Source organism: Pseudopipra pipra, chromosome 2 (assembly GCF_036250125.1).
Source record: "Pseudopipra pipra isolate bDixPip1 chromosome 2, bDixPip1.hap1, whole genome shotgun sequence".
Classification (NCBI taxonomy): Eukaryota; Metazoa; Chordata; class Aves; order Passeriformes; family Pipridae; genus Pseudopipra; species Pseudopipra pipra.
This window is the reverse complement of record NC_087550.1, coordinates 27,767,702-27,787,345: the sequence shown is the minus strand read 5'-3', so window position 1 is coordinate 27,787,345 and position 19,644 is coordinate 27,767,702. Positions and strand designations below refer to the sequence as shown.

Below are 19,644 nucleotides of genomic sequence, written 5' to 3'. Positions count from 1 at the left end.
GAAATGCTACCCTTGCCCTTGGGAAATCTCAGAAAAAGAACTGGAGGGAGCAAATACAAACCATTTATAAGTTTCAAAAGGTGAGGAACCTCTTCATTTAGGGATCTGTTCTCCAGCATCAATGAGAGTGCAATACCAGGGAATGAACCAGACTCCTCTTTATCTAAAGTGATAAAGATAAACCAAAAGTGTACTTCACAGTGAAAAGGACAGCCTTCCCTTCTGATGGTCCTTTTTTAATGTGCTTTCACCATTCCCAACAAGATCCCAGCTATTTAACTGACTTTTTTCCCTCCCTTTCCTATCTGAGGGGGAGTCCTATGTTATCTCAGAATGAACCATCCTTAAGCTGGAGCCAAAACTGCTCATAACAGCATTGAAGTGACAGAAGTGCTCTATACTTGCCACTGTGTAAAGGACAACCTATATCCATTTTAGCTCTCCACCTTGAGGACTGGTACAAAATATCCTGTGTTTTGTTCGCTCTAGTATTAAAACTTCCAAGAACAGATACTTGGCTGATAAAATTTCCAGGGGACCCACCTGTAAATCAGAACACATTCTTACTGGTGACATCTTAAAAATCTGATTGGGTTTTCGTGCTCTTATTTACATCACAGCCCTATAAACATTCCCACTAGTGCAACAGCAGGGGCACCAAACAGCATGGAGCAAGCATGAGCAGCCAGTGGGAGGGGAAAAAAATCAGGGATTTTCAAGCAACCTCTCATGCTTCCTTTGGGAAACTCACTGGAATTGTTTCTAATAACTCTTTACTCACATTTCCTGCCTGCTTCTTATTTCAATTTCCTTGATAACTTGGAAGTTAAACTGTGTCATGGGGGACGTGCTGTACCTGTCAAGTGGCTAGTAAAAAAATGATGGTTAAGTTTCCCAGGGCTCTAGGGGTAACATAAAAATTTCCCTGTGGAAGCTCAATAAAATTCAGCCACAGAATTGTTTCTGATGAACTAGAAGTTTTAAGCGCTTGTCTCAGTCTGGCAATTGCCTAGATACTCATACTGGTGATGTGCTTACAATTAGGATATGCAAGCAGAATGTGGGATCAACCAATACAAGAGGACTGGTTCTACAGGTTAGGCTTGGAGCTTTAAACAGGACAAACTTTGAAAGTTTAGAACAATCATCATTCCCATTGACTGGTAGTGTAAAATCAAATGGGAAATGTAAATTCAAGTGTTAAGCCTATACAATCATGGACCAAAAAGGCACTTCTAAGCACAAAAATATTTACGCTACACCAGAAGCTATCTGGAATAAAAGATGGCAATATAAAATACTAAAACTCACTGATTTGTAACATGGAAGAAAGGAGAAATTGAAGTTAATAACAAATTCCAAGATACAGTGTGCAGGGAAATTATGAGGGAAATTTATAAAATCAAGGAAATGCTAAATAGTTAACAGAGGTAAAGAGGCAAAAAAGACATTTTTACAAATATAAAATGTGCTTGAGACTGGCCATGAACCCACTGCTAGATGTGGGTGATAAAACTGTAAATGACAATCAAAAAAGGCGGAAATATCCAATAAACATTTTGTCCTTCGCACACTGTTTTGTCCTTGGAATGAAGCTGTAGAATGTATCATCCCATATTACGTCAGCCCAACAAAATTCACTGTAGGTAATAAAAGGAGATGTGAGACGAGATCTGCTAAAATTAAATGTTTTCAAATCAACAGGCCTGGAGTCTTACATAAACTAAATGAGGAGTTCTCTGAATCACTAGTGTTGATACTGAACAACTCATGGAAAAACGGGAAAATTTCAAAGGGTCAGAGAATTGCAAGTGTATCTAGTTACTAAATAACTACCAAAAAAGGAAGGCCCAGGAAATTATAAGCACCAATATAATATATATTATTATAAATATATATTATAAATATGTACCCCAATATCAATCTGGATACAATAATGAAATTAAGTTAGTATTCTTTCTAAAAATCAATGAGAAATAAATATGATTAATCTGAACCATATTTTAAAAAAACCCCACTGTTCTTTTTATGAGGTAATGAATAGATAAAGACAACTATGTAGTGTACAATATGGACATGTTCAAGGCATATTACTGACCAGTTTAAAACTTGCAATTAATGGATTCAAAACTAGTTTATGGATAGATCTCAAAGGTTTTGTTAAAAGGATGGTATCCATGAGGGGAGTAATTTCTAAAGATCACTCAATCTCATTCTCAACCTATTCCATATTTTCAAATCAGTCCCCTGGATTGTAAAATGAAATCATATTTGTTAAAAGTTGAGACAAACACAAAAGCTAGCACTGAAGAAGATGGTTTTAATGTATGAATGATCACTAATTTGGAATGTACAAAATTACAACTCTCCCCTAGGCACCAGTGGTTTTCTGTGCTGTGCTCAACATACTCATCTTTCTGGTGGCTCTGCATTGAAATGAACTCTATAACTAAATCTCATGTTTCAAGGCTTCTGTGGACAGCCTGCAGGAGGGCGAGGACAGTTCTTTTTTCTGATGCCCAATTAACCCACACACTCTAGGATGCTTGAAGGAAGACAAAGCTTCACTGATTGGCAGCAGTTAAACTGGGACCCTGAAAAAGTTGCACCAGTGTCCTGTTAGGACACAAAGGATCTATTTTTTCTTAAGTGCGTATGTTGGTCTATCTTGCTCACACGCTGAGGGTCAAATTTAAAGTCAGATATGGAATTAGGAAGGAATTTTCCATCCCACAAAGATTGGCGAGAATCCCAAGTGCAGCTAACTCACTGTTTTCTCTTCTTATCTCCCTAGACTTGCACAGGGAGATGCAAATAACAAACTTAAACCCAGAGACTTAATAGATTTACAAGATTTTAAAGCAAAAAAAAAAGGACATATTTCTTCAGGGGATGCAATCACTGCATGACTCAAAGAGGCTTGTTTCTCCAGAGCCTATGTGGAGCAAAAGACATGCATGGCGTTTCGGTAAAGGGAGGGTATATGTGATGTATGTCTCACAACAGTTTTACTAAAAGCTCCACGGGACATAACTCAAGCCTCAGGACTTAATGAAAGTCAGTGTTGCATAGAGGGTGCTATAGATGTGTCATTGTCATAAAATGAGAACAATGCGGCACTGATTTCTGCTGCAGATCATCTAAACTTCAGTTGTTGAGGATTAACTTACTTAGCAGAGTTGTGATGTTTCAGCTCTTAAAGTCCACCTAAAAAAACCACCCAGAAACCAAGCTAAAAAGTAGCCACTAGTTATAACTCTTAAAACTACCTTTGGTGTTGACATATCAATTTACTGACAAGGAAAGTGTTTCCTATAGTGTCAGCACAGTAAAAGTTGAAGTCTAGGTCACATGTATACTTGCCTCAAGCATAAACAAAAAAACCCTGATAAGTTCCAGATCCAGAGCCCTTTTCCTGTGGGTGCTACTGTAGTGAAGCAGAACAAGCCTGGATTGATGTTGAGATAGCAGGCTAAACCTGCAGTGTTAGCAACGGTGCAATGCTTTGTTTTGACTTACACACAAAGACAAGGCCTCAAGAGAAGAATAAATACAGATGAGCAAGAGGTTATTTCACTGATAGCCCACTTGTATGAGACCTGCCCACACTTAAAAGGGGAAGTGCAAACACTGAACCTGGAACCCTCTGAAGGCTTCTCACTAAAGTGATGTCCTACTTTGCCTCTGACTGTACAGATTCAATACTCAAAATGGGCCCTTGCTAAGTCCAAATCTACCAGATCTGTAGCCATCTAAAAGAGCAATTATGATACAAGGTGAAAGGAAATACTCTTAAAATTAATCTATCGATAGATCTCCCTTCCCAATATTGAAAAGACAGACCAAAGGTGTACCACAGAAATGCACCTGAGCAAACCTGGATTTCTATAAACTAGAAAACTCTTTTAAGAAATCAGACCGGCATTAAAAAAGTAGCACCACAACAGTCAAGGCAACAAACATTTACGAAGTGACTGGGAGCAGCAAATTTTTGTCAAATCATTCAACCCTTTTATTGTTGATCTTGATTATGTCAGACAACATTGTTAAAGACCTTTGCTAAAGACTCAGCAAAATCACCTTTCCAAATTATAAAATGTCAAGGCAGACTGTTCCTAAAACTTCAGAAGACAGTATAATCACCTCTCTTGCTATTTGCAAAGATGAAGGAAACAATTTCAAACAAAACAAAGCACCACCTATTAGGAATCAAGGAGAACACAAAACTACATTAGCATTTGTAACCTCTTTCTGAGCTCAGCCCATTAGCAATAGAAACATCGCTAAGAAAACAGTAGATGGAGGCACTTCAGTAAACAACTGTATCAGTGAGATTTCCAGCGCTCACTGTATATGCCTAATTTCTTGCCAGCTTCATTTCTTGCTCAGTCATTTACTTGTGCAATGTCTGCTTCTCTAGCCCGTAAATAGACAATAATTAGCTTTGACCTCTTCTGTGGAGGATGGAGGATGTTGAGACTGAATAACTGTTCCTCAGTAAAATAAAAGAACAGAATATTATTATATATAAAATTATGATAATGATACTGCATACTCCTCACATAGCTTCTCTCCAAGGATCTAAGACTTCCTAATAAACATTAAATTAATCCTTGCCACCACACTCTTGGAAGACAAATTATTCTTTGCTACAATTTATTTGCAAGTGGAAGAACTAATGAACAGCTAATGCTTAGACATCTAATTTTAAAAAAATACTTTCACGATTTTATTTATAAATGTTTATTTAATTTCCCTAAAGTGAAACTGGGAGAAGTATACTATTTCATGGCAGTCTCTCTCCACGCCTTCAGCTCTTTGAAGCCTTACAACATTGAGCCTGAAAATTCAATTTCTCTGTCTGGAGGCTCAGCGCTAATAGCTCTGTCTGGAACATCAGTATCAAGGGACTGTGTCTTCAGAGTTTAGAGGAAGTCAGCAAAGAGCTTTCTGGAGAGACAGGAAAAAAATTCTATCATTCATTTCAGAGAGAGATTATTAAGAAGTGAGCATATAAGAGCATATTGTTTTTGTTATCAGCATCCCAGTATTACAGTATACACCAAAATTTATGTACGGATACAGAAAAAAAATGGATTCATACCTGTATACTATATAATTTGCCCAAGTTCTCTCTCCAAAAGAAATCATCACTGCTCATTTCAGAACAAGAGAGACTGAGCTGGGACAATTAGCCTCCCACCTGAGGTCCCATCATCATCTCCAACAGTTATAAGCTATTTAAGCACTGAGGCAAAAGGACTTCATATTTCTAACAGTAAGTCTCATCATTAGCAATAAATATTCTTACTGCTATGACTATGCCTCATTACTTTTTAAAAAAAAACATTTTTGCAAGCCTGCTATATTCTTGGGCCAGTAAATTTTCACTGGTGTTTAAATTTTCCACTGAATGACATACACATTCAGAGTGTTTTTAAAACTCCACACTAACTTTCTGTCTATTCTGACTGTAGCATGCAGCTGGTTAAGTTTCTCAAACATATTACTGTGCACACATTAAGACCATCAGGAAGAATCAATGCTCAAACTGTACTTAGGAGACAAAAAATGAGGATTGCTCTGCTGAAATCCAGAAACCCAAATTCAACTCTTCCTTTGTCAAAGTGAGGCATTTTTCACTCAATTGTCCTTACCATGTGTGTTTGTCATCATATCTTCTATCAAGAACTATGAATCAGACATCACCATTGTTCATATTTTTTGTGTGATTAGTATTTCTGAATTTATAAACATATGTTTATATTCAGGTATTTAATGCATTTATGTATTTAAAAACACATAAACCATCAGTGTGGCTTTGTCTGTGTGTCTGTCAGCCTCCTGTTCCTGGTTTTGGCCTTCCTAGTAAGACTCTCAGCTTTGCTGCATCTTCTGGGATCTAGCCATGTTGATTAAAGCTTGCATCATGTCAGCCCAGTGAAAATCAGCAAAATAGTCTTTACTTGCAGCTTTAAAACAACACAGTTTTTAGGGGAAAAAACCCTGATGTCTCATTTGCAAGGACACAGGTTCCAAGCCAGTATGGTTACACAGGCCCATCATCTTAAAAAGTTCAGGCTCTGTGACAGGCATCTGTTTAAGCACCATTTACTGTTAATGCATTTGATACATGTTGAAATGGATCACCCATTGCAGTTGGATCAGCTTTCCCTAAGCCGGAGTATTTTATTTAGACCTGTCTGTAAATATGTAGGTGTATAAATATAGACCTGTTTCTGGTATAACTCCATCAAAACAAATTGCTGAATAAAGACAGCTAATAGGAACTTAAGAAATTACCTGAAAGGAAGAACTTTCCTGATACAACTTTTATATGCTTCCACAATTTGATTTACATAACTTCATTTTCTCTGTCAAATCCCACCCTCATTTCTCCTTCAGAGCAGTATAATCCAGAACGTTCTCAGTCTCCCTCTTCCCTATTCACACAGAACCACAAGAATCTGCTGGGTTTTTTGTGAACACAGTGGCAGTCTGCTCAGATGCCCAGCTCAAGTCTTGAAAACTGGACTTTTAACTTGGGCTGAAGAACACATCTCTCACCTGCAGAACATGAACCTCCAAATATGCTTTGCAAACCACACAGCAAGAGGATTGAATGAATCAAACTTACCAATGTGGGAAAGATGTGACAAAAGGAAACGTAGGGGCAGTGTGAGAAAAATGCAGAGCACCAGAAACCAGGAGGTGGATTAAAAGGGTAGAGCTTTGAACAAAGGTTCAAACTCTGTTCTGATTTACGAGTACAGAAGTGTTGTCCAGACAAACAACATTTGAGAAACTTTCCTTCTCTTGATATTGTGTGACCATAAAAGGATCCAACAGTTGTGTACATGCTTTCTAATTTCTAAACTAATAATAATTTAAGACTATGGAATAGTAAACATTATATGAAAAACTGCAAAGTAAATTAGTTCCTGATACAAATTTCTAAACAAATATTAAAATCTGTGTAAAGCTAATTAAAATTTCAGAACCTGCTTTGAATATTACCTATATTCAATTTGTAATTATCTGATTATTTATGCAATATTAAATCACCCTGTAGCCAGGGAGCAGAGCTTTTCCTCAATCACAGCTGAACCTGAATGATTATTTTGCTATTTTGTTAAAATGAGCTGAAATAACTTCAGTCATGGCAGCACATGAACTAGGACTGAGCTGAAGAAATAATTAACTCAGCTCCACAACATGAGCTCAAATCTGTGCTGCTCTATTCATCCATTTTTTAATTTTTCATCTGAGTATAGAATGAAAGAGAATGACCTTTTGATTTTTCAACTAGTTGAGGTTCACTTTATCATGCAATCTGTATTTACAAAGTCATAGAGTATTCCTAGAATAATATCACATCAGGCAGCTCTTATTGCAGTTTTATATGTATCAGTGTAGAGTCTTGGAACATGCAGAATATTTCTGAAGAAATGGTCCCAGAAAATAGCGTGAGAAGGACAGTTCAGTTAGCAATCTGCAGAGGAACCACAAGATACTTTCTGTTTCTTCAGGCATTTAGGAAAAACAGAGGTATAGTGAGTGAGGTTTGCAATTTTATATAGTTATGAATTTTGCTCAGAGTAAGGGCATCTGTATATTTTTATATATAATTATTAGTCATAACCATTTAAGTTGCACTGTAAACACGCACTGTGTTAAAGACAGATGTCAGGACTACAGTGAGCTTTACAAACTAATAAACTGTGGAAGAGGGATTTATTTTTTGCCTCTAAGATCTACACAATCCATGCAGATAAGGATTTTATTGCTTTATTAATAAGAATTAAAGACAGCAGAAGCATGTTACCACCCATAGATTAAACAGTTGACTGAGAAGAGACTATGTGCTGCAATGAATAATTACACATTAGTAAATGTTGCTGTACAAGTCATGCTCAGGTTCTCCAAGCTGTTCTTGGCATAAGACCAGCAGAGGTGAAACAAAAATAGCTTTATGTCATCTTTGCAGCTGCCGAAATCCAGTAACAAAGGAAGGCCAGCCCCAGCCCTGCATGACACAATGTAGCTACAGGACTATTCTATGTATCACACACCTGCCTATGGTTCCAACAGGGTATTTCATAGCTGAGGACCACTGGGAGAAGATGGATTTTAATTCTCAGAGGTATTTTTCCCAGGTACAGGATACATCAAGGGAGCTGGCTGGTACTGAGGAAATAGGTCTCTGAATTTTAGAAACATCTCAAAAACTGTTCTCCCTAAACTTTTTGGATGGAACAATGCCGTAACATTAACTTAAAGTACTTAAATTTAAACTGGACAAGGTATACAGGCAAAGCAGAGAGGCTATACAGGCAAGGCAGGCAGAGTGTGCAGGCAAGGCCATCGAGAGCAGCTCAAGGAGGACTTGGGGGTGTTGGTGAATGAAAAGACTGACATGACCCAGCAATGTGCACTTCCAGCCTGGAAAGCTGATCACATCCTGACTGGCCAGCAGGTCAAGGGAAGTGATCCTCCCCCTCTAGTCTACTTTCATGAGACCCCACCTGGAGTACCACATCCAGTCCCAGGGCCCCCAACATAAGAAGCCTGGAGAAGTCTGAGGCGAGACCATATAGCGATCTTCCAGTAAAAAAAGGGCTACAAGAAAGCTGGAGAGGGATTTTTACAGGGGATGTAGTGACAGGACAAGGGGAAATGGCTTTAAACAGAAAGAGGTTTTGATTAAATATTAGGAAGACATTCTTTACTGTGAGGGCGGTGAGATTCTGGAACATGTTGCCCAAAGAAGTTGTGGATGTCCCACCCTTGGAAGTGTTCAAGATCAGGTTAGATGGGCTTTGAGCAACCTGGACTAGTGGAAGGTGTCTCTGTCCATGGCAGGGAGATTGGAACTAGATGATCTTTAAGGTCCCTTCCACCCCAAACCATTCTATGATCCCACTGTATTCATTTTCAATTTCTATCAGCCCACAGCATCGAAATGGAAAGATGAGAGCCACAAGTTATCTAACCCCACTGTCAGCTACTTTAGTGAAATCATGTTCTCTTAATTAAGAGGTATGGATCTCATAATCCCTTTCCCCAACAGGATGTGAACTCTTGCTCACCTAAAATACTTCACTTAGGAGGAAATGTGCATTATTAGGTACACATCAGCACTGCTGTGCTACATGCTTAATTAAGAATTATGAATTCTCTTTCCTTCCTAGTTATAAGGTTATTATATACTTGAATAATTTTTATTTTTGCTTTTGCTTCTGAAGATGGTCGCCTAATATTAGTGTAACCATCACAGAGATATGTTAGCTGGCAATTACTGGCTAAAGCCAGAGACAAATTAGCAAAAGAAACGAAGAAACTTAAAATAACAAATCCCAATGAGAAACAAAATATTTAGGCTTTTACATGATTCATATGCTCATCAAAAACTCCTCCTTTTAATCTCTGGGCCTGGAAATCAGATAATTTTTCAAACTTGAATGCAAGTTGCCATCTAAACCTATATTTGGATCAATGACATGAATATTAATGTAAGTACCCAACAATAGAAATCTGAACCTGAAAATTACAGTTGTGTATTTTTTCTACTTTGACAATCCTTGATACAAAATGAGAACCTGTTATGCTGTAATCAGACATTTTTAAAAGCTCTTTCAGATCTTTGGATGAAAGACAGTATCTGGATGCCAAGGTGTTGTCAACTTTTCTATCTGTCTGGAATTGTATGTTCAAATCCTGGCTCTATCAAGCCAACCTGTCTTATTTCTGGGACAGCTATTTCAATGTGTTCTGATTTACTGCAAGCAGAGCTTTCAAACAAAGCCATATAATGTAGAGCTGTTTCAAACCCTGCCTATAAAAACAAAATCTTAATACTCCACATGTGTTGCGTGCAAGCATACTCTTTATAATTTACAAGATGTTATTGTTTTTAATGGATAACCCTCCAAACTTACCTGCCAGTTTGCAAACTGCTAACAGCAACAGCAGATTGTTAGAACAAACTGCACTCTCTCTCAGCGTCTCCTACACTCTTCTGTGTCGCCCAGGTTGTTGGCACAACTGTCAACAATTCTCAGTTCTCAGTTACATGTCATTAATTCTTTGGGCAAGGTATGTGAAGAGAGAGGATACAAATTGTTGTGTCAGCTCTGCTGGCTTTGCAATGTTAATTAAAAATACAGCACCAAGATTCGATTTAGTCTTTAGTAACTGCAGCTATCACCTTGGTAAATATCACAACAGACATATCGAATAAGAAAATGAGACTACTAAAAATCCCCTCTCAGAACAAGATTTTACTTTAAAAACTGTGAACACTAACAATATCATGGCATTGCTTATAGGAAAGATATTTTGGCAAAACTATAAAACTTTTAGGAAAAATATGTAATTTCAGAGTAAGTAATTTATATTATTTTGATATAGTGGCATTAAAATAATCTGTTCCTGAGTAATAATCTTCGTCAATAGTATCTTCTTGCAGGATGTCATTGGGATTTTTAGCGTCATTTGCCAGGCACTGTCACCAACCTAGAGGTTCTTAAAAATATCATATGCAGCTATAACTAACAATAGTCACTACCCAGAGTAATGGAAATTAAGTGCTATGCTGCAATGCCATTTACAGACAATAAGTCTGTTTCTACAAATAACATACTGATGTACAATGCAAGGAATAAATTATTAGGGGAGAAAGAAACCAGACATTATATAGGAAAAGCGTCTCATCCTCACACAAATAACAAATGCGGAGCACTCAGATTCACAGCCCCTTGTTTCACCTCATTGACCCTGTTCACTCCAACAGCTGTGCAAGGAAGGATGTTCTTCCCCCATTTCCCTTAGGGGGGTCTGCGAGAACGCAGACAGTGCCAGCTCTGTGCTTGTCTCAACTCCCACCCCACTACTGCTTCTTGTCAGTTCCCCACATCTGCTCCAGGCCCTCTCACTACTGCTGGTTTCAGTGCTAACACTGCAGCATCTCTCATCACACTGTGCTGCCAGCTACGGTGCTGATGATATAATGTCAGACATGTCCTACTTCAGCTAGAGTAATTCCAGTTTGACAAGTAGTGACAAATGGCTAGATCAGGCCCCTACCTGAATACCTTCAACTCTATCACTGCACAGAGGAAGTCCAACAACGTGGAGAAACACTGCACTTCTCTCCATATTGTTCACCTATGACAATGACCAGAATATTGATATTTCTAGTTGTGTTCAGCTTCTTCCCATTAAGAGTGCCTTGTGTCCAATTTTTGTTGTCCTTCACAAAATACTTCAGTGCCCCAACTGAAAACTGAAATAGACTCTATGAAAGAAGTGAAAATAACTACAGCAAAACAACTACCAAAAACTTAATCTGCTTCATTCTGGCTATTTCCAATATATGGTGACAGATTCCGCTTGTGTCAGATTCCAGCCACAGAATTACTGATGCATCTGTGGTCAGAGCAAGAATGTACCTATGACCTTGGTGATTTGGTACAGTGTAGTTTCATTTGAACCCCAGTTTTCAATTTAAACTAAACTCTTCTGCCTTTCACGGCTGTGAACCAAAACATCAGTGCTTAAATAGAGTAAAACAAATACTTGTGTTGCAAATGTTGCAGAAGTTCCAGAAAAGGAAGGGATTGCAGTTATTAATGCTGAGGAACTAAAGCTCAGGTCCTCAAAAGTTCTTGGGATATTCATCATCCTCTTTAGGCATAGAGATTTTTCCACCCCTAGAAGTGACATCCAGCTGCTACTTAAGCCTGGAGGGTTGAGATCTCATCTCTGCAAGTCAGCACACTGACACTGTCTCCTGCACCACTTCATAGAGACACACTGCTCAAATCTCTTTACTGAAAGCTCCCAGGCAGAGCATTGAAAATAAGTGACCTGATCTAGCTGTGGAGGAAGGAGGGTAAAGGCCTCTTTTTAAGATTAAGCAGAGCTTTCTGGTTAACTGATGCTTTCAAAGGCTTAGGTATGAAAATGACCATGCAAATGGACATGATATCAGAGACCATGAACTATGCAAACCCTGCTTAGAGAAACAGAAGCAGCAGTAATTGTACTCTAACTAGCTGCTGAAATTACTCAACCCAAGATTGTTTTAGGAAGTAAAAGAAGCATAATATGTTACCAATATGTTTGTAAAGAGTGAAGTCTAAATCATATGAAGAATTCAGGCTTACACATTCATATATACATTCACACACCACTGATTATATTAATGTTTGTAACCTCATTACAACGCTTTAGACAAGGGTATCATATGGAGTAATGTACTTAAAAGATATTGTGACACAACAAGCGGAACCTATTTTTAGAAACCTGTTGTTTAGAAACCAGACTTTTATATTCAGTTTGTCATTCACTAACTGTATCCAGCCCCTTCAATCTCCAATATGTAAAACAGGAGAATTACAGTTGCCTCCCTAAGGTAAGATAAGGACTGTAGGTAGGTTCCCTGAAATAATAAAAACAGGCAGCAGAAGATTTAGTATTACAGCTTGGTTTATAAATCTGTGCATTTTCCCTAGACTGAAGGCCACTGAATGGAGGAAATTCATCAGCAGGGTATGACATTTTATAATTTGTGCAAGAATATGACAGTCTTGAAAAATATATGGCTATGCAGAAGGCGTAAAGTATCAGTGGGACTTATATGTGGCACAGATTAATTGTCCTTTGAGCAGATTGTTGTCTTTCCAACACAAAGTTCCTGTAAAGAACTACCTCCACAATTCAAAACACAAAATTCTCATGTAGGAAGAATGGCATGTGAACAGCTGCAACACTGGTGTATAGTGGGTACAGCTTAGTAAAATTTCTCCTCAAAGGTTAAATGTAAAACATGTTCTAAAATATAAAAAAAGAGAGAAATATGAAAACTGGATTAGTCTTGCAGGGCTTGGACTTCTGGTTTGCTCAGGTTAGTCAGAAGGCCCTAATGAGTATAAATTAGGATATGTTCAAAGCATTTAAAAACACGTACGACTAAATTGGTCATCTTGAAAACAGCTACCATGGCAGACTGAGTGTAGTACACATGGATACACATGGACCCATTCAGTCATGGCTTTCCACAATAGGGTTTCAAGCAGTGCCAATGAACTGAGCAGAAATGCTCATTATGTGTGGCAAAGACAGCAATGAGGTGAAAGGTGGAAGAAGATGAGAATAAAGAGGCAATCCCTGCCACAAGCACCAGCTACTGAGGCACTAGTCTAGACATTTAAACTGCATACACAGTGACTCTCTAGAATATCACAGGTAAGTGCATCAGCCTGGCAGATGTGACACAGGACCTGCGAAAGATCCTTGCCTTTCTGGGGTGAAGCAGCTGCAAGGTTAGGTTTTGTACTGTCTACCTGAGATGGTACTCACTGAGAACTTTAAAGGTTCCCTCTGGGAAGAAGCAATGGTGCAAACAATATTGCCTGATTCCTCAGTCCCTAATCTGTAAATTCACTGATGAAAGCCCATCACCACCAGATCTCAGCTTCCCTTTTTCCTTGCCTCTGTGGAGTTTTGTGCAATGGACCATGTGAACACAGCCATGAGTGGACACTTCTATGGAGCTCCTGAGTTTGGTGAACACTTTGACACTGACAGCCAGCATAAGAGACACAGATCTGTTGCACCTTCACTGAAACAGTTAGTCTGCTCCCATTCCTGATGCTTCCAGCTGGTACTAGAGGAGACAGGAGTAATGGGGCTAGAGGAAATTCCCCCACAGCATTACAGTCATCCAACAGTTTGTCTTCAGTGATGTTGCTTTACACAGGCAGTTCTCAAACAAATAAACTTCACAAGCAAATGCTCAATTACTGATGCCTGGCAATGGGTGAGCCAGAGGGTAGAAAAACAGGAATGGGGAATGAGTGTTCCCCTTTTCAAGAAGATTAAGGTTACAAGGTAAAAAGAAAGCACAGAGGACAGAAAGCACAAAACCCAGGTTAGATAGTACTTCTTTGAGGAAAGGACTTCATCTGTTAAACTCTGCCTTGAGATGATGACGTGAAATTGAAAGATGAACAGTCTTTCATCTCCTTAACCTCATCTGCCTGAGACAACTTCAGCACTCTGTGGCAGGAACCAGCTCTCTTTTCTGTTTGCAGAGCATACTGTAGACAACTATATTGGTTTATGACAAGGCCTCCTAAGTGGAGACAAGTGACAGGTCAGTAGCCAGTAGCCCCATTGCTTGCAAAACCCAGAAGACTGCTCTGAGATGAGTTGTGGTGCTAGAAGGACTTGCTGACTGAAGGTAGAAAGCCAGCAAAGCTGCTTACAGCAGGAATGATTCATAGTGACACTTTAGTATTAGATTTTACTTTAGGTTGCTCCTAAATGTTCTTCTTTTCTTAAGATGTATGTAAAGAAACTCCAAACCCCTAGTTTCCCAATTTTTTTAATTCAAGGTATTAAGAGTCCAAGTATAGCAGCAGCACAATAGGCAAAAAGAGGCACCAAAGTCAAACTCTTTCAAATAAAAGTGAGCTTTCTGTAGATGAATAGACCTATATGTTGATTATTCACGTTAAACATCTGGAAAAAAATCCTGAAATCAACTGTCTTAAGTTTAATGACTTCTTGTGTATTTGGTTTGCTCAGATAGGTTGGTGCATCTGTTATCTATCTTTTAAAGCTCTCATACTGCTATTTTCAGGTAGCAATTTAATTAGGAAAATTTACTGAACTGATCCCATAATTTAAGTTGTAGAGAACTTATTGTTACTCATTAGAGGCGACTTAATGTGTTCCTAATTTATTAAGCTGAAATAACTGGTTTTAGATCCTGAATACTGCTAAAAGTCTCAAAAATAGTGTATTCGTGCAAACTATTACAGAAAGAAAAAAGTCCATCAAGGAATTCCTGTAGACAGTAGCATGGTCACCAAGTTAATTATTTTAAAATAGATGCCAACAATTAAGCTATGAGCAGAGTATTCAGATAATTTACCCACTGTTTTGATTGTGAGATGTCTTTATGTTGACTGCTTTTATAACTTATTTCAGGACCATGAGTGTACCTTCTGCTTGGCTCACGCTGTGTAATCATTTTTTGAGAGGACTGAATTCCATTTCATGACTGTCTACATGCTGCATCACAAATTCAAGACTACACACTCCCCTCTCTCCACTGATCTCCCACAGATGCCAAAAGGAAGCTTGTACAAAGATCAAAGGAAGAATTAGGGCTCTGAGTAGTAAGATAAAACTTTCAGTTGTTATTTTTTACATCACATTCAGAACTGCTTACTGAAAACCGTTCCCTTTGCTAGCATTATCACCACCCTTGCCTCCTGTCTCTTTTTTTCTTCCTCATTCTTCTTTCTTTCCTCTGTCTTCCTTTTCTTCTCTTTGTATGTGTCATTGCAGATTCCAGCCCCCTGTGCATTGTGCTGGAACTGTTAGTATGCACAATGCCACCATTAACCACGAGTACTTGCACTCTAAGTCCAGAGGAGCAGAGGATCAAATCTGCCTCCAAACTGAGGACACAACACAACAGCCCTCACTTTCTGCTCAAGAGAACATTGCGTTATCTACAACTGCAAATGTCACAGGTCTGTTTAATACGGTCCCCCCCCCCCCCCATTGTTTTCTAAGATGCAAAAATCAGAATCTGCCTTACCCCTATCAAACGCTCAAACAGGTGTTCAGTATCTTGTCTGCCAAAGTATTCTGCACCAAAGAGTCTCTCTCCCAGTGCCAGGCACTGGAGGCAGAGGCAGGTTAATATGCCAGACTCAAGTGCCCCAAACTAACTATTAATAAATAAAAACTATCAAGTACAGTAGCATAAAGTTTTCTTTCCAGCTCCAGTATGGATTTAGATCAGTAGAGCTGGTTTCACACACAGGGGACCTAATTATAAGGACCATCTGAAGGCTGCAGAGCAGAGAAGTGGCCAACTGACCCTGTGCACAACAATTCGTTGAACCTTCCTGAAAGTGGTGGGAAAAAGGATCAGAAACTTTTGAACCCCTGCTTTGCCTGTTCCCATATGGCAAACATATCACAAGACAATACAAAGCTTTTTGCATGGAAATTCCAGTGTGCTTTAGAAACCCCTGCTTCTAACCAAGATATTTCTAACAAGACCCCATGAGGTATGGTTATTTTCCTCACTTTTGAAACTGGAAAACTGAAAGAAAATTGTTTGCTTGAGGTCAGTATCCAAGCCCAGAACAGGTTCTGGAATCGTCTTTACAGTTAAGTCACTGCATCCTGTTGCCTTCACTATCATTTCATGCAAACATGAAGAGATTAAAGTCTCTCATATTTTGTGATCTGAGCAGCTTATCTGTCCTAACTTTCACAGATGAACAAAAAAATATGCTTATACGGAATTAGCCTTGAAACATCAGCAGAGAAGATTTTGGTACTAAAGCTGCCACCTCTCTGTCAATGCCCTCCCACAGTCTACTTGTGTGTCAACAGTGTTCTCAAAATCATTGGCACAAATTAGTGCAGGTAAAGCATTCCGCACTCTTGCAGTTAATAAGTGACTGAGAAAGCCTATCAACTTATGCAGAAGAGGTTGTTTGCAACCAACAATAGATGCAACAGTTTGCAACCAACATGCAGATGGAATGGGAGTGAACTGAAAAGGTCCATCTGTCTCACTTGACATTTTTGCTCATATTTCAGAAGATAATTCTAACAAGATTATCAAATATCAAGAAAATATTGAGGTTTGAGAATGGTGGAAAGGGTGTCAGACTGACAAATTTGGGATCTGAATTTTTTCATTGAGCCATTAAATTTAGCACAGGAGGTTAACTGTACGACTGCGAAAATCACTCTATTGCTACTTTGAGAATTATGTCAGAATTTTACCTGCATGCAACTCGGTCCATCATTAGCCTTTCTGAGAGTTTACAGGTAGGACAGTCTGGTGTCAAATACTGTGATGAGTTTCGACACATACTTGGATATAGAGTTGGGATAACCGTGTTAATTTTATAGTTGACTCCAAACATCATCCTTATCCTGTCCTAGAATGAAAGAAATTGCTTTGGGGTGCTCTCTATGCTTTCTCATCACCAAACTGCCATAATCAATCTACTTTAAAACTAAATACTTTTCAACAGCTTCAATTACATCATTTAAATGTAAACTAGATTTTCAAATAGTATTTCATCTAACCAGCCATCAGATCCCTTCACCACTGTTCAGTAAACATATTCCTAATAATAATCCTACTAATTTTTCCACTCTCACAACTAGAAGAGATTTATAGATTCGGAGTTCACAACACAGGGATCAATGGCCACGCCCCAGATAATGCACAGGAAACAGAAATGGATTATGTTCCTGGGGCTGGAACTTGCATTGAAAAGAGAGCTTAATCCTGCAGCACGGTGAAGTGAGAAGCATAGGACAGTAAGTGAAAAGAGTCCATAGCTGTCCAGCCCCAGATTAAATCAAGATCAGGAGTTAAGGGCCCTAATTTCCACAATTAGCATAAATACTTTCAGGGGCACTACACTGCCTGGGAAATAGCCTAAGCAACGCCTCACTAATACTCCCCTGACCTTGCCCCTCCCAGAACATCCTATCTGCATTTACACCAGCTGGTGAAACTCGAGTAGGAGGCAAAAAAGTCCCGACAGTGATAGAGACGCTACTCAAAAGGGGAAATCAGGAAAAGCCTGCAAAGCTCTCTTCCCCATGATACATGATCAAACAGAAGCACTGCACTAGTCATGGCTGGGAGATGGAGGGCTACTAGCCTTTACTAGCTTCCTCCCCTGCTCCTCTGAATCCAGCGCAAGGTGTCCAACAATGTTAATTCTAGTTTGCACCAGGGCTGCACAGAAAGGTACACAGAAATGGTATTTGGACAGAGCTTGACAGAGAGCAGGAGGGCTGTGCAAAATGGACCACCTGTTTCAAGTAGGAAAAAAACAGCAGTAAAAAGGAGACACTTCGAACAAACATACGAAAATAATTCTAAGTATCATATCCTGTATCCACGTAAGTAAAAACGAAGATTTTAAGAACAGCTTCATTAGTTTTTAGAAACTCTCTTCAGACATATGGTGAGATTTGTTTTGAGTAGTGCTAGGACCTTCCAAAACTCCTAATTGTGTTATAAATTGGTTTGCAAGATAGTGCTACTAGTGGTTTTTTATCAGGATCACTGAGACGATTTTTTTTCCCAGCGCGTGTGATTTCAGTAAAACAACCTGTTGCTCTTTAAAGTTTTGTTATGAATTACTGTTCTTCCCCTCAATATTATTTCTAGGTAACTTCAGCCAGAGAAAACACCTCAGACCTCTACGGAAACTTCTCCTTTTGCCTGATCCTACATGTATCAGAAACCACCCTGCCTCAGATTTGGGGAGGGGAGGCGGAGGGGTCCCTCCGTGGAATTACGTCTGCGTCTGGCACGGCCGGCCGGGCTCAGCCTGATATGCCCCCGGCCCCCCGTCGCCCTCGGCTCGCTCCCCACCCCGCCCCGCCGGGGGCTCTGCTTCTCCAGGTTTTTGTACCCCCAAAGCCAGACCCCGGCGCTGCGCAGCGCTTCCCGCCTCGCCGCCCGTCCAAACCCCGCAGGCTGCGACCCGTCCCTTCCCCGTGCGCCCCCAGCCCCCAGCGCGGGCGGGCTGGTCCCGGCGGGAGCACTGCCCGCCCCGGCCCCGCTCCCACTCCCGGACGAGCGCACCCACCGCGGGCCCGCGCCCCGCTCACCTCGTCCCGCCGCCGGGGCTGCTCCTGCCGCCACCAGCTCCTGCCCTTACTCCAGCGCTGGGCAGGGCGGCGGCAGCAGCATCCCCCGCCGGCCCCCCAGCTGCCGCGGCGGCACTTGCAGCCTCACGGGAACCGGCGGCGAGGGGAGGAGGGGGTGGGGGAGAGAGAAACCCCTGGCCAGGGCCCCGTCCCAGCCCTCCCCGCCGCCTCCGGCACCCGGGCTCGCTCCCACGGGCCACGCAAGGCGGGGCGGGCGGCGGCGGCGACCGCGGTGACCCGCCCGGGCGCTTCTCGCTCCGCGCCGCCCCGCGCCGCGCCCGCAGGTAGCGGCGGCCTCGGGCAGGGCATCGCGCGTACCGCCCAGGAGGCGCAGGGAAGTCGGATACCTCTCCATGAGCCTTCCCGCAGACAGGCTTCGGGCGCTGACCCGCATGCGAGTTCCCTGCGGGCGTTGGTGCCTGGTCCTGTTGTTCCTCATGCAGCGGCACTCGACAGGTTGGCATCCCGGGTACATAACCCTGCATGCAGCAGGACGCTACTGAGGGAAAACCAAATTAAACCAAAACAAAAAAAGCATTGATCGCTCAGTTTTCTTTTCAAAGCTGGGTCTTCTTCCAGCTCGCAGCGAGAAACTCTGGCCACCTGTTATATGCTGTTCCTTGGTACCTCAAGTCCACGCAGTAAAGACACCAGGGACCTGTATCTCTTGAAGATGAAAATCCTCATCTTGCTCTGTACTGTTGTGTTGTTGTGTGGATATGTACAGCTCCAGATCTGCTGTACCCACCAGTTTATCTGGATCATAAGAATGGAAACGCAGAGGATGAAATGTTTTCATTATTATTTGATAGCACTTACATTACTTCACTGCTTTCAAAAAATAAAGGTCTGTCAGCATCAGTTGAGAGCAACACTGTCTTTTGGGATCATTATACAGTTTATATCTGAAAACAACCTCATAAC

The 19,644-nt window shown here is 40.6% G+C and overlaps 1 protein-coding gene across 2 annotated transcripts in view; it reads right to left on the bottom strand.

Annotated features, from left to right (window-relative positions):
* CASR (calcium sensing receptor) overlaps positions 1-19,387 on the bottom strand; it is a 74,927-nt gene extending 55,540 nt beyond the window's left edge. Inside the window, exon 1 of one of the 2 annotated variants that reach the window (XM_064644571.1) lies at positions 19,068-19,387. The gene's annotated coding sequence lies outside the window, so the exon portion shown is untranslated. Of the gene's footprint in view, positions 1-18,681; positions 18,995-19,067 lie in introns of those variants that run through there. The other variant, XM_064644570.1, reaches the window with a different exon arrangement.
* Between the last annotated feature and the right edge of the window lie 257 nt (positions 19,388-19,644).